Source organism: Gopherus evgoodei, chromosome 3 (genome assembly GCF_007399415.2).
Source record: "Gopherus evgoodei ecotype Sinaloan lineage chromosome 3, rGopEvg1_v1.p, whole genome shotgun sequence".
Taxonomy (NCBI): domain Eukaryota; kingdom Metazoa; phylum Chordata; order Testudines; family Testudinidae; genus Gopherus; species Gopherus evgoodei.
Window position 1 is genome coordinate 98386826 of NC_044324.1, and position 26558 is coordinate 98413383.

Below are 26558 nucleotides of genomic sequence, written 5' to 3' on the forward strand. Positions count from 1 at the left end.
CAGGAAAGATGTGAACAAACCGGAGAGAGTCCAGAGAAGAACAACCAAAATGATTAGAGATCGAGAAAGCATGACCAATGAGGGAAGATTGAAAAAATTGAGTTTGTTTAGTATGGATAAGAGAAGACTGAGAGTGGACATGATAACAGTTTTCAAGTACATAAAATGTTATAAGGAGAAGGGAGAAAAATTGTTCTTCTTAACCTCTGACGATAGGACAAGGAGAAATGGGCTTACAATGCAGCAAGAAAGGTTTAGTTTGAACATTAGGAAAAAAATTCCTAACTGCTAAAGTGGTTAAGCACTGCAATCAATTGACTAGGGAGGTGGTGGAATCGCCATCATTGGGGATTTTAAAGACCAGGTTGGACAAACATCTATCAGAGATGGTCTAGATAATACTTAGTCCTGCCATGAGTGCAGGGGACTGGACTAGATGACCTCTATGATTCTATGAATTCCTATATGATGTTTGGTTCTAAGCTCTGAAGAATGAGGTGAACAGTTGATAAAGTGTTGTAAGATGTGTGTTTGGTCACTTCTCACTAAAGATGAAGTCAGACTTTATCTGACTTAAATGGTGCATAGGCCTTATAGTATGTGTCTACGCTGCAGTTGGGAGCAAGCCTGGGTTTAAGGCCAGAAGGGACCACCAATACCCCCCTGCACCCGCACAGTAAACCCAACACCGGAAACGAGACCGAAGTATTACAATGTAGACAGACTTACACTAGCAGGGCTCAAGCTAGCATGCTAAAATAGCAATGTGCATAGCGGCCTAGACGGTAACTTGGGCTCTTAAGCCAACCTGACCTCCTAAATCTGAGCTCTAGCCCTGTCATAAACAGATAGTAAAGGGTTAACAAGTCCAATAAACCTGGCTAACACCTGACCAGAGGACCAATCAGGAGACAAGATACTTTCAAATCTCAGTGGAGTTTTGTGCTGCTTTCGTTGTTCTCTGTTCTCTCAGGGATCTAAGAGGGACCAGACAGGTATACAGACTCTCCAATCTTCTGTTCAATTTAGTAAGTACCAGTTAGAAAGGCGGTTTAGTCTTTTTTTTGTTTGTTTTCTTTATTTGCAAATGTGTATTTTGCTGGAAGGATTGTATCTCTGTTGTATCTCTGTGCTGGGGGGAGGATTCTCCCTGGTGTCTATAAGCTGAAAGACCCTGTAACATTTTCCATCTTGATTTCACAGAGACAATTTTTACTTTTTCTTTCTTTTATTAAAAGCTTTTCTTTTAAAAAAAAAACCTGATTGATTTTTCCCCCCTTGTTAAGGCTCAAGAGATTTGCGTCTAAACTCATCAGGAAGTGGTGGGAGGAAAGGGGGGAGGGGAAGTCAAATTTCACTTTGTTTTAGATTCACAGAGCTTGAATCTATCTATCTCTCCAGGATAGCCCAGGGAGGGAAAGCCTGGGAGAGGACACGGTGGAGGAAGGGTTTATTTTCCCTTGTGTTAAGATTCAAGGAATTTGGATCTTGTTTCACCAGTGAGTTGGTGACGCTTCTCCAGACGACCCAGGGAGGGAAAGTCTAAGAGGGGGAAAGGGGGGGATAGTCAGTTCCTCCTTGTTTTAAGATCCAGGGGGTCTGGGTCTTGGGGTCCCCTGGGAAGGTTTTGGGGGGACCAGAGTGTACCAGGCACTGCAAGTCCTGGTTGGTGGCAGTGCTACAAGATCTAAGCTGGTAATTAAGCTTAGCGGAATTCATGCTGGTACCCCATCTTTTGGAGCTAAGGTTCAGAGTAGGGGTGCATACCATGACAAGTCCATGTCTCTGTGACATCCACACTGCTATTTTTAGCATGCTGGCTCGAGGACCCTAGCATGAGTGTCTCTACCTAGGCTGGGTGGCTTGCTCCTTGCTGCAGTGTAGACATACCCCTACTGGCACTCTGTACAAGGCTGAATTTAGTCCAAAATATAGTGCTTACCTGAAGCTTATTGTGACTGTGTTTAAATATGTGCACAGAAAAAGAGTTAACTGTGTTAACACCCACTCAGTGCTTCTGGGCATCTAAGGAGAGAGAGATTTTCCTTTAATCAGGTTGTATACATTTATTGAAATCATGCAAGGGCTGGGATTATTTTATCCAGCTCTAGGGTTGGGCCAATCATTGTGAACAAGAGATGAGCTCTGGTGTTGCTTTTGCCAGAAAGAGCCAGGTTCCATTTCTTCTGATTATTTTTATTTTTTTTACAATTTTCTCACAAATTTAGGGTCTGAGAAAGTGCTGAATTGAGAGTACTGGTGCTCACACTTCTTGCTTTATGCACAGAACAAGCACAGCAGCACTGTGAGCTTCCTCAAGTAGTTCTGCAATATTGCTCTCAGACTTGCACTGGAGGGACACCGCTACTTTCCTTGCCCATTGTTCACTTTCCTTGCCCATTCAATCTTTGGCTTCCCTTCTAAATCTATCTACAAGGATGCCAATTACTGGCATAGGTTTTTCAGTATTACTTGGCTATGCTTTGAGACTACTGGCTCATGTTGCATAGGTTAAACATCCATCATATAATGATGACTTTTGGTCACAACTGACCTGGATTCAAACCAACAACCTCCAGAGGAAATGTTTTTTGTTCCTTTGCACATTCCCAAGAATCACTCAGTCCTTTGGGTATGTTTTGCTAGATTTCTTGCCTCTTCTTTTTTTGGGGGGAGAAGTGGGCATCCTATAAAAAAAGGATTCCAATATTGAAAAAAATAGAATAATGAAAACAAGATTAAATTAATTTATTAACAATGACAAAAAGTGTCAGAAAAAAAGAAATCCTTATTCCTGAGTAGGAATTCCACTTTTGCAGACAATTGCTCACCTGAATTTCTGGAATCTTTGAAATGACCCTGAGAACCAATCCTTGCTCAGGAAAAACAAACCCTAGGAAGTGGAAGTTTTCAGGATTTGGCACTCTAGGTGGGTTATCTGCATCATTAGAAAGTGAGCACTAAATTTTAAACCACATGCTATCCATCACAGGCCTGGTCTACACTACGCGTTTAAACCGATTTTAGCAGCATTAAACCGATTTAACGCTGCACCCGTCCACACAACGAGGCCCTTTATATCAATATCAAGGGCTCTTTAAACTGGTTTCTGTACTCCTCCCCGAAGAGAGGAGTAGCGCTAAAATTGGTATTACCATATCTGATTAGGGCTAGTGTGGCCACAAATCGACGGTATTGGCCTCCAGGCGGTATCCCGCAGTGCACCATTGTGACTGCTCTGGACAGCAATCTGAACTCAGATGCACTGGCCAGGTAAACAGGAAAAGCCTCACGAACTTTTGAATTTCATTTTCTGTTTGCCCAGCTTGGAGTTCCAATCAGCACGGGTGGCGATGCAATCCCAAATCCAAAAAGAGCTCTAGCGTGGGCCGTACGGGAGATACTGGATCTGACCGCTGTATGGGAAGACAAATCTGTTCTATCACAGCTCCATTACAGAAGATGAAATGAGAAAGCATTTCAAAAAATCTCCAGGCTATGATAGACAGAGGCCACAGCACAGTGCTGTGTGACAAGCGTAACGGAAAGCCAAAGAATCAAATGGACACTCATGCAGGGAGGGAGGGGGTACTGAGGACTCCAGCTATCCCACAGTCCCCGCTGTCTCTGAAAAGCATTTGCATTCTTGGCTGAGCTCCCAATGCCTGTAGGGTCAAACACATTGTCCGGGGTGTTTCAGGGTATATGTCATCAATTTACCACCTCCCTCCCCCGTGAATGAAAAGGGAAAAAAATTGTTTCTTGACTTTTTTTTATTTGTCACCCTATGTCTACTTCATGCTGCTGGTAGACGCAGTGCTGTGGCAATGAATAGCAGCATCCTCTCCCCTCTCCTTCCTGGTAGCCGATGGTACAATATGACTGCTATCCATCGTCATCATCAGCCTGTGAGTGCTCCTGGCTGGCCTCAGGTGAGGTCGGCTGGAGGCGCCTGGGTAAAAATAGGAATGACTCCCAGTCATTCCTGGTAGATGGTACAGAACAGCTGGTAACCGTCCTCATCATAGCAACTGGGGGCTGAGTTCCATCAGCCCCCCCCTTTCGTGTCTAAAGAAAAGATTCTGTACTGCCTGGACTATCATAGCTGCGGGATGCTGGGCTCCTCTTCCCCCCACTGTTTAATGTCCTGCCTGGACTATCATAGCAGCTGGAGGCTGCCTCCCCCTCAATTTATCTCACTAAAAAGTCAGTGTTTCTTATTCCTGCATTCTTTATTACTTCATCATACAAATGGGGGACCCTGCAACGGTAGCTCAGAAGGGTTGGGGAGGAGGGAAGCAACGAGTGGGGTTGCTGCAGGGGCACCCCCTAGAATGACATGTAGCTCGTCATTTCTGTGGGATCTGACACAGAGCAGCTGTGCTCTCTAGTACACTGGTACACTGGTTCTTTAGTACATTTGCCCCATATTCTAGGCAGGACTGACTCTATTTTTAGATACTATAAAAGAGGGACTGACTCGGGGAATCATTCCCATTTTTTTCTTTGCACCCCCCGCCGACCTCAGTGAAGGTCAGCCAGGAGCACTCATGACAGCAGCAGATGGTACAAAATGACTGATAACCATCATCTCATCACCAGTTTACAAAGGCACAGCAGATGGTACAGAACAACTGGTAACCGTCTCTGCTACCTTGCAAAGGCAAATGAATGCTGCTGTGTAGCACTGCAGTACCGTGTCTTTCAGCAGCATCCAGTACACATACGGTGACAGTGACAAAAGGAAAAACGGGCTCCATGATTGCCATGCTATGGCGTCTGCCAGTGCAATCCAGGGAAAAAGGGCGCGAAATAATTGTCTGCCGTTGCTTTCACAGAGGAAGGAATGAGTGATGACATTTACCCAGAATCACCCGCGACACTGTTTTTGCACCATCATGCATTGGGATCTCAACCCAGAATTCCAATGGGCGGGGGGGAGACTGCGGGAACTATGGGATAGCTATGGGATAGCTACTCACAGTGCAACGCTCCAGAAATCGACGCTAGCCTCGGTACATGGACGCACAACACCGAATTATTGTGCTTTGTGTGGCCGTGTGCACTTGACTTTATACAATCTGTTTTACAAAACCGATTTATGTAAAATCGGAATAATCCTGTAGTGTAGATGTACCCTAAGTCTAAGGCAGCAGCTATCATACTCGGGAAGAATCTTGTAGCAACACTAACTGACACCATAAAGGACACTAGGGTTTTGTATTGTAAGGAGGACTTGTATTTAATTCTCTCTGTCATCTTCAAGTCTGATCTCTATACAATACTGAGCAGTACAAATAGCACTCAATTCGTCTTCTCTCTAGTTTGCAGCCAGTGCTGAAAAGTCTAAGAAGTTTAAAAAATATATATTGGGAGTAAATTAAATACCTTGAGTCTGCGAAGAACTGAATAAGATCTAATAACATCAAACAAAGTTGTGCTTACTAGGTTTGGAAATTGATTCTTAGTCAGAGAAAATTAAGTTAGAAGATCAATAGAGATGGATTATTTTAGACAGAAAACATGGATTTATGTTAGTTCTCACACTACTTACAGGAACATACATTATCCAGCTTTGGCTGGGCTTTTAGCATTCATTTATTTTAGTATCCTTTTATGCAGAATGGCTGGAATTAGCATAGCATCCCCCCTCACCCCCAGAATTTTAAGCATTATGCATGGAGTTTTCTAGACAATAGTTGGGCTCACCTTCTCTCATACCAAAACCTGGAGGACAGAGAGTCCCCCTGGGAAATTGCAAGTGGCACAGAAGACTATAGAAATCTATTTGATGTGAAAACAAAACAACAAAATCCTATTAAAATGTTTTTGGGGAAAGTGGGAGGAAAGATAGACAGTGTCTAATGTTTGCATTATAAAGTTTGAGTGGTTCCATGCACGCATTAGGATAGCCTTCTGGTTCCCTCCTGAGGGCAGATGACTGCTAATGGAAATGTTACAGCCATGGAACTAAGACAGCTTTTTTTGCTGGGATAGCACATAAGGTGCTGAATTCACTGTCAACTGTGTTTATAATAATATCAAGGTAAAGTTCACAAGTTGCAGTCTTGTCCTTTCACATTGTCCCAACTGTCAACTCTATCAGCAACACTAGGTTCAACCTTCCTGTTCTCTCATAGATATGTTTGTTCTCTCCTCCAGACTGCTGCTACTCATGGAATGCCATCCTGGACTAATATGTATGGCCACTACCCTTTCCTCCTTCAATTCCTACCCTGGAAAACTTACCATCTAAGACTCTGATTCAGGAGAGCACTTTAACAGGTGCTTAAATACAACTCTATTAAGGAAATCACTTAAGCACGTGAGTATCTTTAATCAAATCCATTAGCTCAATTGACTTTATGTGCTTAAGTGCATTCCAGAATAGGGATGCTTTTGAAAACTGGGGCCTACAAAACACACAGGCAAACATTTACATGTGATGTTAATCTAATATATTTCCAGGCAACAAACTTGGCTAAACTAGAGTTAAAGTTGTAAGTATCTACCAGTTACTTAAAGGAAAAATCATATGGGCAAGGCAGTTATTAAAATGGAATAATGAAACTAGCTTAGTTTGATTGAACTTTGAAATTTATTTTCCCTACCTACTATGGGATGTAGAAATTTTAACAAAATTCATAAAATTACACAGATGAAAACATAATTATTCTCCTTTGACAGTGCAGTTTAAAAAATACATTTTGGTTTTGTGGATTGCATTTTATGGTTATATTGGGGAATTTTAGCAGAACTACATAATGGCTATATTTGGTCAGACCAATGATCCATCTTGCCCAGTAGCCTGTCTTCCAGATGTGGCCAGTGCTAGGTGCCCCCAGAGGGAATGAACAGAACAGGCAATTATTGAGTGATCCAGCTCCTGTCGTCTAATCCCAATGTCTGGCAGTCAGAGGCTAGAGACACCCAGAGCATGGAGTTGCATCCCTAACCATCTTGGCTACTAGCCATTGATGGACCTATCCTCCTTGAATTTTTCTAATTTATTTTTAACCCAGTTATAATTTTGGCCTTCACAGCATCCCCTGGCAACAAGTTCCAGAGGTTGACTGTACATTGTGTGAAGAAATACTTCCTTGTATTTGTTTTAAAATTGTTGCCTATTAAGTTCATTGAATGACCCTTGTTTTTTGTGTCATGTGAACGAATAAATAACACTTCTTTATTCCCTTTCTCCATTCCATTTATGATTTGATAGACCTCTATCATATGTGCCCTTAGTTGTCTCTTTTCCAAGCTGAAAAGTCCCAGTCTTTCTAATCTCTCCTCATGTGGAAGCTGTTCCATACCCCTAATCATTTTTGTTACCCTTCTCTGTACCTTTTCCAATTCAAATATATCCTTTTTGAGATGGGGTGACCAGAATTGCACACATTATTCCAGGTGCAGGCATACCATGCATTTATATAGTGGCATTATTATATTTTCTGTCTTATTATCTATCCCTTTCCTATTGGTTCCTAACATTCTATTAGCTTTTTTGACTGCCACTGCACATGGAGTGGATGTTTTCGGAAAACTATCAACAATGACTCCAAGATCTCTTTCTTGAGTGGTAACAGCTCATTTAGATTGCATCATTTTGTATATATAGCAGGGAGTATATTTTCAAATGTGCATTACCTTGTATTTATCAACATTGAATTTCACTTGCCATTTTGTTATTCAATCACACAGTTTAGTGAGATCCCTTGTAACTCTCCACAGTCTGCTTTGGACTTAACTATCTTGAGTAATTTTGTATTGCCTACAAATTTCACCACATCACTGTTTACCTCTTTTTCCAGATCATTTATGAATATGTTGCACTGTCCCAGTACAGATTCCTGGGGGCCACCACTATTTATCTCTCTATTCTGAAAACTGACCATTTATTCCTACTCTTTGCTTCCTATTTTTTAGCCAGTTACTGATTCATGAGAGGACCTTCCCTCTTATCCCATGACTGTTTACTTTCCTTAAGAGCCTATGGTGAGGGACTTTGTCAAAGGCTTTCTGAAAGTTCAAGTACACTGTATCCACTGGATCACTTTTGTCCTCTAAGAATTCTGAGATTGGTCAGGCATGATTTCTCTTCACAAAAAATTGTATTCAGAATTATCAGACATATTGGTGTTCTTTAATATAATTTAAACCAATTTGTCTGGTATTGAAGTCAGGCTTACTGTCCTGTAATTGCCCAAAAATTTGTGTCACTTTGCTAACCTCCAATCATCTGTTACAGAAGGTGATTTAAATGATATGTTAAATATCACAATTAGTAGTTCTGCAATTTCATATCTGAGTTCGTTTAGAACTCTTGGGTGAATACTGTAGGGCCCTGGTGACTTATTACTGTTTAATCTATCTATTGACATCTCCATCAGGGATAATTACTCAGATTCAGAAACCTAAAAAGAGTTTCTCAGGTGTGGCAATCTCCCTCGCATCCTCTGAAGTGAAGATCAATGCAGAGAATTCATGTAGCTTTTCTGCAATGGCCTTATCTTCCTTGAGTCTTCCTTTAGTACCTCAACCTTCGAGTGGAACCACGGATTCTTTGATGGGCTTCCTGATTCTTATGTACTTAAAAAAACTGCTGTTAGTTTTTGAGTCTTCTGCTAGATAAACTTCAAATTCTTTTTTGGCCTTCCTAATTACACTTTTACACTTGACTTGCCAGAGTTTGTACTTCTTTCTATTTTCTTCCATTCAACATTTGTAATAGTCACAATTAACACATCAAATGCTGTAGATCAGCAAATTAAATGAACAATGACTCCACCTGGACCTCTCTAGCTTTCTATGGTAAATAGCCCTTCCTTTCCAGAAAGAGATGTGCCAAAAGTAGTGTCAGTGTAAAGGGTTATTAGCTGGCCATGCTAGAGGGGATAGCACTGTGCAGTATCCATCATGTCATCTGCTATATTTGCATCAGGACAGAATGCAATTTTCTTTATAAAATGTGTTGTGTTCATTCTCTATGAAAGTATAAAAGGGATAAGCAGAAAAGCATTCATTCATAAATGTTTACAAGAAAATCACAGGCTCATAATTGAATATATTCTCTTTCTCACACTCACACACACACACACACACACACACACACACACTTTATTAAATTATGTGAATGCCTCCTATCACATTCATTTCCAGAAATTATGTGTCAAATGAGGTGTTTTAACACTGGAAATGGTGGGGAAATTGGAAATATAGTATAATTATTAGCATCAAATGTAGGGCAATACACCTGAGGCTTTGCTTCTTTAAATGTTGTTTTGTCATGTTAATATTTTCCAAAGACACTTAGGGGATTCAGACACCCATTTCCCAGCGAAAATTAGGCATTTAAATCTCAACCAAAATTCCTACGTTCATCAGTTCTTATATCTTCCTGAGGCACCTGCAGTTGTGACTGAAATGCAGCAGGGAAGTTCATTTCCAGAATAAATTCCTGTAGCATCTTTGGTTTTCCTAAGAGGTCTCTCGAAAAGTAGTAGCCTGGCTGAAGGCTGCATAATCTGAGATCCAATGAGATCACAGCCCAAGGTGATTTGTTGTAAAGAAAAGTAAAGATTTAAATAATATTCTTTAAAAGAAAACCTCAGGTATGTTTGGCTTTTTGGGTTTTGTTTCCCCCTTAAAAAATTAGATAGAATCTGACCCAACTCTAACTTCAAAAGGTATGTGTGCAATCCTGCTGTTCTTAAGCAGTAGATAATTGGAATCTGAGGGTGAAATCCTGGCCCCATGGCAAAACTTCTCTTGACCTTAATAGAGAAGTTTAGTGAACAGAAGGGGGTGGGGAAACGGAGGAGCCAGGTTCACTACTGTGTTACATCAGTTTCACACCACTGTGACTCCACTGAAGTCCATGGAACTAGACTGACATAAAACTGGATTTGAATCAGAGCCAATAATTTTAAATTGCTATGATAGTTCTAGAGCCTATGAGGTGCTAAATAGAGCTGGTCAACAAATTTCAGATTTTGGAATCCCCCCCACACTACTTTTTTCTTTTTTGTCCATCTATAGTGCAGAGCATCCACAAATCCCATTGAATTTGATGGGAAATGAGAATGCTCAGCTATTTGCAGAAGTCACTCAGCACTTCCCTGAACTGGTCTCATAGTGTTCAATATTTTAATTTCAATACACGTTTGACATACAGCAGCATTTGCTGAGTCTACTCTTGTTTTCAGGTAAGAAACAGATGGGACATGTGCTAAACAATAACTATCAGGAAGCAGGGCCTGGAGCACAGCCAGTATGTGGACAACCTAATGAACACAGCTGGTCTATAGTAGGCTGTCTAACAGGCTTCACCCCCAACTGGTTGGGAGAGTCAGCAGACCAGCTCTTAAGCCCAGAAGCAGCACCAGTTTGGTGGCTCCTCAGAGCATTTGCCCATGGCTGTGATAGCTTCTGTGCCTGCTTGTTCCCAGCTTTGCTCCTGCCTAGTTCCAGTCTTGCTCATGCTTAGTTCCAGCCTTGCCTCTGCCTTGTTGCACTCCAGGTAACTTGGCTCAGACCCTCCTTTCGGATTCCTTACTTCAGCTCTAACCCTTGGCTTTGGCATCTGGCCTCTGACTCTGGGTCTCTATTCCTGGCTACTAACTACCTGCTCTAATCACTGGGCCTGGTCTCCAACACAAGCTTGATAAGTGTCACAGGCTGCTCCCTACCAAGAGATGCAGATAGTTTGGTTGGTTAGGAGGTTGTAAAAGCAAAACTTCCAAAAATATTTTCAAAGCTGTATTGAAATAGCTCAGGCAGGTGACCTTTGAAAAGATATGATATTTCAGAGGTGGGCCAGATCCCAAACCCTGATAATAACACTGTTGAACTCTGGGGAAGTTTTGATCTAGCTCTGCACTGGAGGAAGTATGTTCTGGTTAAGGTATTGGACTGGACTTCAGCAATTGGGGTTCAATTCCTAGCTTTTCCAATGACTTCTTACATAACCTTGTTTTTAATTGATCTGTGCCTTACTTCCCCATCTGCAAAATGGGTATAATACCTCTTTCTCTCATCTCCTCACTTTCTCTAGTTAAATTCTGAAATCTTGACAGCAAAGGCTCTCTTTTACTGTGCAATTTACACTGTTGTAAGTGAGAAGGAAAGCAGGCCCAATGTTTTCAAATAACTACTTGGCTTAAATGCTAGTTGAATTTTCAATACCTAAAAGTGAGGCTACTGAGTGCATAAGTTAGGGACAGGTCCACATTTCTGATGTACCAGAGCCAAGAGCAGTTACAAAACACTACTTCAGAATTGTTAAATCCACTTATCCTATTTGACTGAAACCTATGTTCCATGTCACGGCAGCAGTGACTTTTTCTTCTCCTCTCGCCACTGCCCGCAAACTCTGGTTTAGTGCACATGGGGAAGTGTGTGTGGAGAGGAGAGGGTGGAGGAAGAATTATTCACTCTACTATTCAGAAAGGGTTCTTGGAATTCAGATAAAGAAATCATGGGTAACTGATGCATTAAACAAAATGTTAAGTCACTTGGCAAAAATACATCTGCTGTGCCCTGTACAGTGCTATACAAGTGCCGTGTGTTCTTAACGCATCAGCATTTATCTGTAATCTGCAGAGGAAAAAGAGGTTAATGGCAATTCTTCACCTCTTTCTATTAAAAATCATATTTTTGTACTTTACAAAAGGAGAAAAATATTTATTTCTTACTATGTTAATAGAGTTTGAGCAAAGAGTGGAACATTCTCCTGAGAACCCTTCTGCATATAAAGTCAACCAAATAATCTCGTTGAGTAATGTAAAACTTCAAAAGCCTTGTCCTCATTGGTGTGTTTATTTTTATGTCCCAGGAATATTACAAATATAAGGCACATAACAGAAATAAAGAAATAAAATGGTGAATAAAAATAAGCTACTTGCCTAACTTTGGTCTTATACATAAGTTAATACTTAGTTTTCCAGATCTACTCTCTTGTTTAGGATCCTCAATGGTGGATGCAACTGCTTTGCAAAGCATTTCATGTTTTGTTGAGGAGGCAGTGGATTTTTGAAGACAGAAAGGCAACACAGCATTTCAGTTAGGATTTCCTTGACTGGAGAGTCAGGAAACTATGCTGGTCAGTGGTAGGAAATGTATTCATTTGTGAGTATATTTGCTGAAACCACTTATTTGATTTATTTGTCTTAAACACTTTGTCACTGTGCACTGGTTTGGAAGTTTTCCACTGCCAGAGGGACATTTCTTGCCACTAAAATGTATTAAAATGCTATTGCAGCAACGCAGGACAGGGTTGACGTGTGCACTTGACAATTTAAGAGTGAATAAAGCTTGATATAAGCTGGATCACTTTTTTTTTCTTGTAACCTTATTTCTTCCACAGTACATTAATACATTATGTGTGTGATGTATTGTGCAGTGCGATGCAATGAAGCCTGATATTTCAGCCTTCCACATTGCATCTAATGCAATTTCTTGTGGTCTAAAGTAAGCATGCTGGTAAATTTCAGGCTTCAGTTCACCTTTGTTCAGGTAACTCAGTTTATCTGATGAGAGAAGGCTGAAGAGGAGGGGCCAGACTGCAGCGTTTTACACTCTTTCACTTAGCAGGAAAAAAAGCTTACAATTCAGTTCACCTGGGAATGGGCAGAAATTAGATTTTCCTAGTCACATTACTCTACAAGCCAATTCATATTGCATAAGTGAAACCAGAGATGCCATCAGTGGTGCTTATGCCCTACTCTAAGGACTTCTATTTATGTAATGCACACCTCCAGGTAAATATGGGAACAGTGGGCCAAATCATGCCATCAGTAATGAAGAATTCAGCTTTGAAACTGATGTTCTAAGTTTGTCTTAAAGAAAGAAACATCAAATAACCAAATACATTTGGGGTTTAGAAAAATGCCAAAGGAAAGATTTAAAAAAGTTGTGTAACTGTTCTAGCAGGAAATGTGAGCTGGATGGATTCCAGAAGTGGTATGAGAAATATTAACAGTGGAATGAAAAAAATAAGCACAGCCAAAATTACTACTAATTTAAATGGATGCAGCACTACTGTAGTGAATTGCAGAGTTTGACTCATTCATTGCCCATCCCATGTTTAAACCACATCTCACTATACGTATATGGTTTAATTTGCTGGCAAATAATTCAATACCAAGCAAGAGTTATATGGAAAAGTGAATATTTATTGCTCATACATTTAGTGTATGTAAGTAAAAGTGATTTCATGAGGTAATATAGACATTGTGACTTATTGTTCTTATTGCATATATTACCTATTATGGTAGCTATGTGACTGCCCTCCAATGCTTTGAAGTCCACTACTTGCTAAAGATTTATGGTCATTTCATGTGCCCAAAGTAAAATCTAGACAAAATTGAAATGATCAACTTAGAGCTCTCCTGTATGTTGGCTACAGTTTGATATGTGGGACCTAAGTTTAGACTTTTCACAACAGGCTGGTAAAGTTTATACATGTGAAATTGGAAGATGTGTCATGAATGAGGCAGGGGATTACAGGAAGAGAAAGGACAGTTTTATGTTTAAAACAGCTGAATATTGCCCTGGAAAATTGGATTCTATTCCTGCCTCTGCCACAGAGTTCCTCCATGAGGCTGGACAAGTTGCTTAAACCAAACTTTTCATAGATGGCCACTAACTGTGAGTTCCTTATTTTATGGATCCCCAACTTGAAACCCTAGGCCAGATTTGTAGAAGTGATGAACACTGTCAGCTGCAAATGAAGTCAATGGAAGTTGCTCTTTGAACATATAAAGTGTTATGTAATGCTCAGTATTCTGAAATATCAGGTCCTGGGCTTCTCAAATCGGGTACCCAAAATTAGTAGATATTTTAACCTTGATCGTTCATTGTATCAGTTCCCCGTCTCACAGGGCTATTGTGAAAATATACTCTTTCATGTTTTTGAGGCACTCAGATACCTTAGTGATGAGTGCCATAGAAAAGCCTGTGAGGAGATTAATAATTCAGTACAGTGTTTGAATAATGTGCAGTAAAAAGGCATGAGCCCACACAAAGAACAATGAGAAAAATTAAATTATTGAATAGCTGCTCATTGAGTGAGCCCACTGCATTGAATTAAGCTGGGGTCCTGTGGAAAAAAATAATATATGATCATAGAAATGTATGGCTGAAAGGAACCTCAAGAAGTCATCTAGTCCAGCCCACTGCACTGATTCTGGATCAAGCCTAGACCATCCCTGACAGGTGGATGTCTAATTTGTTTTTTAAAACCCGCAATGACGGCGATTCCACAAACTCCTTTAGAAGCCTATTCCACAGCTTAACTATCCTTTAGTTAGAAAGTTTTTCTTTATGTGTAACCTAAATCTCCCTTGCTGCACCACCTTCAGTGGACATGGAGATCAGTTCATCCCCAAACTCTTTAAAACAGCCCTTAATGTATTTGAAGACTATCAGGTCCACCCTTAGTCTTTTCAAGACTAAACACACCCATATTTTTAACTTTTCCTAATAGGTCATGATTTATAAACCTTTTATCATTTTTGTTGCTCTCCTCTGTACTCTCACTCCAATTTGTCCACATCTTTCTTTACGTGTATTACCCAGAATTGGACACAGTACTCCAGCTGAGGACCCACCAGTGCCAACTAGATTGGGGTATTACATCCCATATGTTACACACGACACTCCTGTTAATACACCCTAGAATTATGTTAGCCTTTTTCACAGCTGCATCACAATGTTGACTCATGTTCAATTTATGCTCCATTATAATCCCTAGATCTTGTTCTACTGCCTGGCTCGTTATTCTCCTTTTGTATTTGTACATTTGATTTTTCCTTCCTAAGTGTAGTATCAACTCTATTGATTTTCTTCTTGTTAATTTCAGACCAATTCTCCAGTTTGCCAAGATTGTTTTAAATTCTAATCCTGTCCTCCAAAGTGCTTGCAAACCTTCATGGATTGGTATCATCTGCAAATGTTATAAGCATATGCACCATTCCAATATCCAAGTTATAATTTCCCTAGATGAACCGTAAAAATAGAAAAAGTGTTTTGGAGTTGACACAAATTTACAGAATAGTTTGTGTCAAAAAAACCCAAAAGCCAGGCTAGATTAACAAAGGGACTTAGGCACCTTTCATGGAGAAGGTGTTGTCCCTCCCATAACCTAAAGTCCCGTGTTTAAAACACTCCGCTGGGATTTGAGAGAACCAGGTCTAAGTCCCTATTCTGCATGATTTGGAGCTAGATTTACTACATTTCAAGTAAATGCTTTAACTACTGAGCTACAGGATATTCTGCAGTGAGTCCTCTCTCAATCTTTTTTGTTGCAGTTGTTCCACTTTTTATAAGACTACTTAAATATTCATTGGGCCAGAAAGAGAAAGTGAGTGACTCTATAACCTAGCAATTAGGTCACTTACCTGGGATGGAGGTCATCCAGGTTCCAATCCCTTCTTCCTTAGTGAATGTTTATACAAAGTGGAACAGCTTCAACATGAGAGACTGGACTCCTCCAGTTTTGTAAATGCCACCTAAATTCCATTGTGATGAAGCAGAAAAACCCCACACCAGCAGAAAAGGGAAAAAAAAGAGCATGTGGGCCCAGCTAGCCCTGCCCCGCTATACCGGTTGCCAATGCCAGGCCTGGAGAGGGAAGAGAAGGAGAGAACCTGGCTCAGTGCAGGGCTGACTGAAGAGGCAGGAGGTTTCCCTGTCTCTCTACAAGAGTGGAGCATAACTACAAGTCTAACAGTCAGGACGGCCACCAGGGGAGAAGCACTGTGTCCCTCACCTAGCTACTGAGACACTGACCAGCAATGAGTGAACTTTACTATTTGACTAAGAACATTGGGGGTTAAGCCGTCTCCATCCTTACATCTGTTCCAGCCCAGAAGGTCCTGAGACATCAGAAGGATGCCTCAAAAGACCAAAAGGGGCTGCTACACTAAGTGAGCCAGTAAAGACTATTTGGACTGTAAGGTCCATGCCCCAAACTGAAGGAACGTAGGAAGTAGCTCAGTGCAACATACATAGATTCTGTGCTTGGAGGACCCTGTCAACGTTGCTTCCCACAGGGTTCTGGACTGGAACGTGGTGTAGAGAGAGGGCCTTGGTCTTCTTACCACACTCCCTTAAGGGCTGAGGCCCATATGTGAGGGAAGACCTGAAGATTCCCACACTAGGTCAGAAACCAGGCACCTTTGCTGCCTGGTCAGAAAAGTCAGGGGCTAGAAGTCAGGTGCACTAACTGCTAGGCTGTCTGTCCCTCCAAATACCCTTTCACAACTCTTATGACTCTAGCCCTGCCAAATTTCTTTTGACCAAAACTATTAGTGTTAAATTTACAATATTTTGGGGTCAACATGAAATTGAATAATTATCCAGACAATTTTTGCCAGTTCAGAACTTTGAACCTTAAGTTTGTGTGTGTAATTTATATATATATTAACATGTTCAATTGTTAGTGAAAGCTCATAAAATCCATTAAAATGTTGAAAAGTTAATACAGTCACTATAGCTTTTGACCATAATAATTATGTAGGCACTTATATAACCCACATCACTATAGATTCTCAGCACCTCACAATCACTAATTAATGTATTCTCACAGCAAACTTGTGAGGTAGAGAAGTCCTGCACTTGTAGATGGGTGGAATGAGCCACAGAGAAATTAAATTAAGTGCCTGAGACAGTACTGGGGTCAGAAGACAGACCACCTGAGTCCCAGTCCAGTAATTTCATCTCAAAACCACCCCTTCCTTCTTAGCAGTAAAAATTATAGGGAATCTCCACCTATTTTTGGAACCAGTCTCTTCTCTTTATAAAGTCATGGGTTTCCAAGGAAGTTACATGGTATGTTATTCAAACTTGCAGAATAAATATTTCTTTGCCTGACAACTTTATAGTACTTGTTGCTAATAAACAAAATTGATTTTTTTGCCTTTTGAAACAGAATTCCCTTTTATGTTGTACTGCAAATTTGTTCATAGGGAAATACCTGAGTTCTGTTCTGTCAGTAGCATGATGGTCGTAACAAAGTGCCACTAATATTAATCTTATGAAAATTATTAATGCTGAAGCTGAGGCTAGTACTAAGTATTCATAAATAAATTCATAAACAAGTATGGTTTTGGTATTTTGCATTGACTCCCAGCATATTTTCAAGTAATGAAAAGCCATATAAACAATCAGACAAAAAGTAAGGCAATAAAAAAAAATTGTATTTCATTCCCATTTTCTGGGAATAAAGTTGTGTGATGTGTGGCATCTCTACCGCCCTTCATCCAGCCTTCAAAATAGAAGGCCATGAATCCTTAGGAAGGAACATTAAAAGCTACTATTCCATTTACATAATAATATAAGAACAGCCATACTGGGTCAGGCCAAAGGTCTGTCTAGCCCAGTATTCTGTTCTCCGACAGTGGCTAATGCCAGATGCTTCAGAGGGACTGACTAGAATAGGTAATCATCAAGTGATCCATCCAATTAATTTGAAATTAAACTTCTAAAATTATCCTACCAATCTGTGCAAATCATTCCTTCCCATGGCTTATTTACCCTACAATATAATTTTCATTCATGCCACTTACTCTAGTCTGCTGACTGTCAGTTGATGTCATTTTCATTGACAAAGAAAAATCCCATGGCCTCCATTGTCAAGAACATTTCTCTTCTTTCATTCCACAGGGACAACAGTAAGATGTCTCATTTCTCTCTGTGTGCTCTTTTGTCAAAGAGGTGATCACCTAAGCTTGGTCTGCCTTTACTGCTTTTTTGCATTGACAGTCTCTGGTGGACACGTTATCATCATGCATGAGGACTCATGCACTTTTGATGTCTAAATGGTTAACCAAACAATAAAAACTTCTTCCATAGCAAGTGTTGAAAAATATAATTGAACAATGGTGAGACTCTTACTCCCTCTGAAAATTGTTTTAACAAAAAGTATATTTACTTGGGAAGCATCTGACAAGTCATGCATATGCTTTTTATATTGTCCAGCACATCCACTTCATATTAGAACTATCCTAGAAACTATGTATTTATTTATATTTGATTTATATAGTTCACTCATTGAATGCTTTGGATGCTGAATGCTGAAAATGCTGCAAGGTCAAACACTTCACAGATGACTATTTTCATTCTTCACTACATCCCACTCTCCTTTATAATCCCAGATATTTTTATTCATACCAAGACACCTCTGGCAAGTGCCCAGCTCTAAACACATATTTCAAATCCTAACCCGAGTACCTCTCTAATTCTCCAGAACAGGTCGATCTCATAGCATTTCCTGAGGTAATCAAATCTAGTTTCTGATGGATCAAGGCAGAAAGCTTGATCCAATGTCAAAGACCTCGTACTGGGAACACTCTGCCACCAGTCTCCTCCTGTTTGTTTGTACCATGAATGGGATTTTAGCTCAAGCACCTCCAGTGACTTCAACTGTCAAGGAAACACGAGTAGAAGGTGGGCGGCGGGGTGGGGGAAGAGACAGCTTCTTGACTTGGCAGCTTCTGAGTTCCACATCATTTTTAAAAGGGTTTAAAAGGTCAAAACAAACAGCTCTCTGTATGAAACTCCACTTAACAAGTGGACTGGGATATTCTACACTATCTACAGTTTCTAAGTAGTTTGAAGGTGCAGCCCCATGTAAAGCATATTGCAATAATCTCCATTTGAGGTGACAGAGGCATGGAGACCCATAGTGAGTTCTGTATTCAGAGGTAAAAGGCACAATCTCTTTGCTAAGTGCAGGTGATAAGAAGCCCCTTTGACAACTGCTGTTTCCTGAGAATCCAGTGGCAGCAGGGGATCCATCATGACCTCCATGTTATGAACTTTAAAAACTAATCCTACATCACCAATCCTACATCACTATAACAACACTTAAGTCAAAGTAACACCAGTACTTTAATCCAATGTCCTTTTCAGCTTTTTTCATCATAACCATGTAAATAATGTAGTCCTACAACTGTCTTCATCATGTGCATCTCCCAGTTACAGTTGTTAAACCTTGTGTCACTTTCCATTTGGATTTCTCTTTATATTTAGCTTGTTCAGTTTCCTATTACTCTATTTATTGTTCATTCCTTTGCCATCTAGCCTAGCTTGGTCCCCTCTTCCTTTCTGCTACCTGTAGGTTTCTTCCTTACTATCTTATTTCTTTGTGCCCAGTGTATTGTTTTCCTTTTTTCCTTACTTACTCTTTTTATTTCCCTTTTGTAATGTAGTGTAATCTTTCTCCTCTCCCAGTTCATACATTTGTTCCCCTTCACTAGCCATTCAACTCATCAGAACCATTCCTAGTGAATAGTTCAACCCCAAACTCTCATTTCCATTTCCAATCCTAGTTTATTGATAATTAAAAATGCATTTCTTTGTCATTTGAGATCTCACCAATTTCAGTTTACTCTCAGGTATTTAGGTTGACCTAGAAAAGAAGAAAAATTAACTGCATTGAACTGGAATCAGAAGACAAGCAACTGAGCAGCATTTATAAGTGAAAAGTAGCAAAATGGAATGAAATTAGATAATGGGAAGGGAGACAGACTGGAGAATGGCAGTGGATAAAATTGAGGCCATGCATGTATCAAGGGGCTTCACAGATATTTGCCAAGGTGGTTGAACTGAAAAAGATTGGGGACTGAACTCTTATGAACTAGAAAGAGATATGGGTAAACTAAAAATAGAAGATGAAGTTACAGGTAAGAACAGAAGGTGAAGAGTAAACAAGGAAGAGAGACAGAAAGCGCTAAATAAGATTCTGGAGTTATGCAATGTTTTGGTTCACTTGCATAGGTATATACTGCAAGCAGTAGCTCTGCACTTAATAATGATTCTTTGGAATAATTCCAGTCAGAGAAAAAATATTTAACTGATTGATACACTCATTCTGTAAATAGAATTACACTACTGCTAACAATAAATATTTCTCTGAGATATAACCTGTTGATACAGTTAGTTGACGAGACCTTGTAATACTCTCTGTAGAAGTGCCATCCCAATGTTTCAATCTAGAAAAGGGAATCCCTTCTACTATTTATTTATATATAGAGAGAAAGACCTATCTCATAGAATTGGAAGGGACTTTGAAAGGTCATTAAGTCTAGTCCTCTGCCTTCACAGCAGGACTATGTACTCTCCCTGACAGATTTTTGCCCCAATCCCTAAACAGCACCTTCAAGAATTGAACTCACAACTCTAGGTTTAGGGGGCTAAAGCTCAAAGCACTAAGCTATTCCTTCCCTTTCAAAGCATTTTACTCTTTGACTAATTTATTTTCCCTTTGGCTTTCATTGTGAGATCTAGCCTTTCCTCAGACTATAGATATATTTGACAATCATAACATAATCGTGTAGTTATGTTTTTAAAATGGGCCTAGACTGCATTTTTAGTACTGGTTTCAATTCTGACATTTGTTTGGTTAAATATTGCTAAATATCAGAGCCAAACCAAAAATCTTATTTTGATTTAGATAAGAATGCACAAATTTGGGAATTATTATTAATTATCATGGTAGTATCTAGAGGCTCCAATGGAAATTGGGACCATGTTGTGATAGATAAGCTATATATGGTGAGAGATGGTGCCTGCTCTGAAGAGCTCATAATCTAGAGAGACAAAGCAGACGAAGTTTTATTTATTATCCTCATATTACAGATGGGCAACTGAAGCACAGAGAGACTAAGTTGCCCAGCATCATACAGTGTAGTAGAGGCAAGTATTGAACTCTGATCTCCTGAGGCTAGTGCCATAATGACACTGTTTACATTTCTATCAGTATATCCATTACAGACCTAAGGTCCAGGTATATTCAAAACTAAGACATCCTATATTTGGGCAGGTTAAATTAGGATTAAGAGAGAAAACTCTGTCCTCTTTCTTACCTCTGCCAATGATAGTTGAAATTTTTGCTGTGTTCCCCATTAAGACTAAACTTGTAAGTTCTTAGGTAATATTAAATGCTGAAATTAAAAAGGCCTATTTTAAAGAGAATCTCTAATGATTGCCAGATTTACTCAGTTTCATATTAACACAATTTCAGAGATACCATCTGTACATCACTATTTTATAGGAAATAGATCCACCCCTTAAATATATTGATGTCTCTCCAGCTGTCCATCTAGGAATGCTCTTATTGGTCAATGTGGCCCAATCTGCCCTGTGTTATGGAGTCCTGACTGTCCGCTATGTCACAATATCCTTACTAATGAATTGTTCAAAGGGGAATTTGAGAGGAGAGGAAAAAGCATAAGGAGAGAAGTTAATCATGCCTGTAATTTTTATCATGGGTACAAGCTACTGTTTTAACTATATACAGTAATAATTATAAAGGTACCTATATTATGTATGCCACTGAGATATACTATATATTTGTTATATAAAATACAGCTGCATAGATAGAATTTACTGTACAGAGTCAATGTTAAAAGCATTAGAATGAAAACATAAAAGCATAGTGAAACTTGAAACTTGGCCCACGTTTGCAAACATTTTCAATGAATCTGGACAGAGTTTTGTGTTAATTTAATCAACATTCATTTGAAACTAGGCCAGCTTACGGTTTTAGGTAGAGATGGGATGAAGTTAAACTCCCAGATGAGAACTCTGATTCCAGATGCAACTTCATATTAGAGTCTGTCTCCCTCTCAGTCCCCCCATCCCAATTTTTTTAAATATGTATTTTTCTTTCCCCCTCAAGAATTCAAAATTACATTTATATTTCAACATGCAAAACATTTCATCTAGCTCTATAGTTGGCTTAAAAACAGGATGGGGGGAGAGAATGAAACTCTGTGATTATTTTTCCTATTTTTAAAATAAATTATAAAGATGTTAGTCAGCTCTACTTTATTTCTTTGTAACAGGAACTTCCCAAACTCCAGATGTGAACACTTAGGGCCAAGTCATACAAGCTGACTTCAGCAGGAAGATATAAAGTTTGCCTTTGCATTCCCTCAGTCTTTGGATGGCCATATGTTTGGACAATATCCTGGAGGCGGTTCTAAGTTACCTCACCTGCCAAGAGCTGGAAGAGGCCAATATGGCAGCAAGGGATCAGTGGGCCATAAGGGACCTCTGCCTTGCATGTTTCCCCCCCCCCCCCCCCCCCGCAATGTCCTTTATGCTGATCACAGGCACAGGATGTCATGTCAGAATCAGAATGCCAGTACTACACCAATGAAGACTCTTCTTTGCAGTGTTGTGAGTCTCCCAGGGCTGCTTAAACCATATTTGTGGGCAGAATCTGCTGGTGACGCCTTGCTGCATATCATGATAGGGACATTACATTCTGGTACTGAAATATCCCAGATTTCACTGTATTGATACTCTATTTTGTTTAGTCCCATCAGAGAGAGTGGCTCTTGAAGATGGTGGTGGTGGGTGGATGAACGATGCAAGTCCATGATTGTTTGGGTTTTGATTCAGTCAGTTTCAAAGAATGCAGTACAGGAACTTGGTGGTGACATGGTTTCAATCTAAAATGAGGCCAAGTTTGTACATTTCAGATGAGCTGCACTTTATGTGGGAGTTTGTTTGGAGCCCCCAGCAATTTCCACAAAATATAGATCCATATAAATTGAAACCAGAATAGAAAGGATTTGTATAAAACTGCAGATCAAAGCAAGGTTTTCCTTTGTGGACATATACATTCCTTTCTAGGTGAGGGTGTGTGTAGTGCTCTCGGGTTGGAGACTTCTGCCAGCTGTACAACTAGGCAGTGCACGCACTTTGGTTCTCCTCATGAGCCAAGCTTAGGGTAAAAAAGGGGAATTGTTGCTGTCTCTCTCTAGTTCCCATTGTGAGTTGGAGCATCCCATCACTCTTGGACCTTCAGTTAATCAGCACTGGAAAAATTCTTTCTGCATATAGTTGTAGCTTAGTGTTAGTTTTAGACTAGTTAATATTTAGTGAGTTAACTGGGGTTTATATGTTTGAAACCTGGGGATTTCTGCAATCTCCCATAGGCATGGCCTCAATCCCTGTTAGTGACAGGCACAAAAGTTGGAGCATGTGAGGAAAAAAGTTCCTATTTCTACCTCCTCCCAGAGAAGAAGAAAAAAGCAGAGGGAATTTTGCCTCAGGGTACATGTTGTTGAGAAGGTGACTCATTCCTCTTCAGAGCCTGACCAAAAGAAACAATGGAGAGGTTGTCTGCAAGAGATGTCCCTCCAACTCCCCAGTTTCTAAGCTGAAATTAAGTGAGAAACATCATTCCTCTTCATCTCCAACAACAATTTCTAAGTGCTCATAATCCTCCTCATTTTCATAGTCTGATAAATGTTTGATGTCCCCTCACAAAATAGGCTCTGAAAAAGTCCTCCAGTGCGGAGTCAAGATCTGGTTATAAGCACCGATACTCACCAGCACTGTCAAAGGTGACACTGTCAATGCCAGCTCCAGCAGGTCCATCAAGACAAGTGACTTCACTCTTACTGGGGAGATCATCATGACCCATTTATCTGCATTATGATCAGCCACTGGCTCTGTCTGATCCATCATCGACTTCCGTTTCTCTGGTACAACGAGTGTCCCTGGTGCAGAGACGTCCCTTGACACCTACTTGGACTGCTGCTCCTTTAACTGAGGAGAGTTATATTTCCTCTTTTGACTGTTATCATAATAGACCCATATCTCCATCAAGGTCATTCAGACCAGCAATGTTCTAGAGATGCCCAAACTATAGAGCAAGATCGGTATTATAAGGATGCGTCCATTCAGTGACCTCTTCTGTGTACCATACTAAGACTGGACTGTCTTCCCTGGATTAATTTGATTCTTTGGCCTGCTTCCAAATTGTTCAGGCCCCTATCATCATTTCAGTACAGGAAGAATTTCCTTCTCCTCTTCCTATAGTGCCTAGAGATGTCCCTCCGCTAGGCCCACTGATTCCCTCTGTTTTGGAACCCACAGAAGAAGAGGAGACTGGAGAGGAATCCTCTAAATGCCCTCCTTCTAATATCTCTTTGTAGTGAGGGGCCTCACTCCCCGCCGTGCCTGAGAGGAACAGGCCAGAACAGGTGTGGCAATGGGCGGAGCCACTGCCACCTGTCCCCGCCCCCCAGAAGTCAAGGGACGGGACAGGAAGTCCAAGGCCCCCGCTGCTGTCCCTGCCCATTGGAAGTCAAGGGTCGGGACAGGAAGTATAAAAGCCCGGCCCCAGCGCTCAGTTGAGAGGAGGCTGCCGGAGAAGGCAGACGCTGGGGCCCGAGCTCCTGCTGGGCCCAGCCTACCCCATGCTCAGTACCCAGAGGAGTGCTGGCCTGACCTGCCCCATGCCTGGTACCCAGAGAAGCTGCCTGAGCTTCCCGACAGCCGGCCTTCGGAGGAGTTGTCGGAACCTCCCGACGCCCCGTACGCAGAGGAGTGGACTGGAACTCCTGACGCTCAGTACCCGGAGGAGTGGATTGGACCTCCTGATGCCCAATCCCCAGAGGAGTGGACTGGACCTCCCGACGCCAGGTATCCTGAGGAACCCATGGTCTGGGACCCACCGGACGACGCCGGCAGATGGCAGGTACCCAGGGAGGGGCAGGTTGGAAGTGGCCCAGGGGCAACCGACTCCAGTCAGGCTGCAGACTCACCTGAGCCGATGTCAGTGTGTTTCGGTCAGGATCCCCCATTGACCATCAGCGGTGTTGACTGCTACTAGGGCCCCAGGCTGGAACGCACTGGAGTGGGAGGGCCTGCGTTCCCCCTGCTACCCCTCCAAGGGTGGCAGACTCCCCCTCCTCCCTGGCCTCAACAGGCCATTCCTGGTGTTTGTCTGCTCAGCCCTGCAACAAAGGGCCTGAGCCCTCTATTAACTGTGCCTGTTTGCTCAGCCCTGCAGTAGAGGGCCTGAGCCCCCTGTTAACTGTTTGCTTGTCTGCTCAGCCCTGCAACAAAGGGCCTGAACCCCTATTAACTGGTTGCTTGTTTGCTCAGCTCTGCAACAGAGGGCCTGAGCCACCTGTTAACTGTTTGCTTGTCTGCTCAGCCCTGCAGCAAAGGGCCTGAGCTCCCTATTAACTGTGCCTGTTTGCTCAGTCCTGCAGCAGAGCATCTGAGCCCTAAGTGACAGTGGGCGGCTGCACAGCCCCAAAGCAAGGGGCGGGCCCCGGGCCAATGGAGTGCGGTAAGCCAGTGTGGCTCCCCCTTGCCTTCAAGGAGGGTTGAGCCCCGGCGCTGCTCCGCTATACTCTTACTCTTCCTTGGCTTACAATCAAGGTGAAAGAGCTATTGAATGGGGTCTTGAAAGAAACTGTCTTGGGTCTGATTCTATTCAATATCTTCATAAATTATTTGGATAATGGCATAGAGAGTACACTTCTAAAGTTTTTGGATGATGCCAAGCTGGCAGGAGTTGCAGATGGTATGGAGGATAGGATTAGATTTCAAAATGATCATCACAAACTGGAAAAATAGCCTGAAATAAATAGGATGAAATTCAATAAGGACAAATAGAGTATTACACTTAGGACGGAATAATCAATTACGCAAATGCAATGACTCTAGGAAGGAATCTGGGGGCTATAGTGGATCACAAACTAAATATGCGTCAACAGTGTAAGATTGTTGCAATAAAAATCAACATCACTAGCAGAAGTGTTGTAAGCAAGACACAAGAAGTAATTCTTCCCCTCTGCTCAGCACTGATAAGGCCTCAACTGGAGTACTGTGTCCAGTTCTGGGCACCATAAGAACATAAGAATGGCCATACTGGGTCAGACCAATGGTCCATCGAGCCCAGTATCCTGTCTTCCAACAGTAGCCAATTCCAGGTTCTTCAAAGAGAATGAACAGAACAGGTAATCATCAAGGGATCCTTGACACGAAAGATGGGGACAAACAGGTAAAAATCCAGTGGAGAGCAACAAAAATGATTAAAGGTCTAGAAAATATGACACACAAAGAAAGACTGAAAAAAAAAAGGGGTTGTTTAGTGCAAAGAAAAGAAGACTGAGGGGGTACTTGACAACAGTCTTCAAATATGTAAAAAGTTATTATAAAGATGAGGGTGATAAATGGTTTTCTTTTTCCGCTGAGGACAGGATAAGAAGTAATGGGCCTCACTGCAGCAATGGGTTGAGTCTTAGGTTAAGCATTAGGAAAAAACTTCCTAACCATTATGGTAGCTAAGCACTGGAACAACTTATCTAGGGAGGTTGTAGAATCCCTGTCATTACGGATTTTGAATAACAGGTTAGACAAACACCTGTTGGAGATTGTCTAGATAATAGTTAGCTCTGCCTCAGTGCAGGGGATGTGACTGGATGACCCGTCAAAGTTCCTTCCAGTCCTATATTTCTATGAATATGCTAAAGGTCTTCTGCCTTCCAGGAATGAGGAATGCTATTGCAGATTACCTCAGCAGGTATTTCATAGACCAGGGGTCATCAAGCTTCGGCATGAGGCCCATCAGGGTAATTCGCTGGCGGGCCGCAAAATGTTTTGTTTATGTTGACTGTCCACAGGCACGGCTCCCTGCAGCTCCTGGGAACAACGAACCGTGGCCACTGGGATCTGAGGAGGGCCGTGTCTGCGGACAGTCAACATAAACAAAATGTCTTGTGGGCCGCCAGCAGATTACCCTG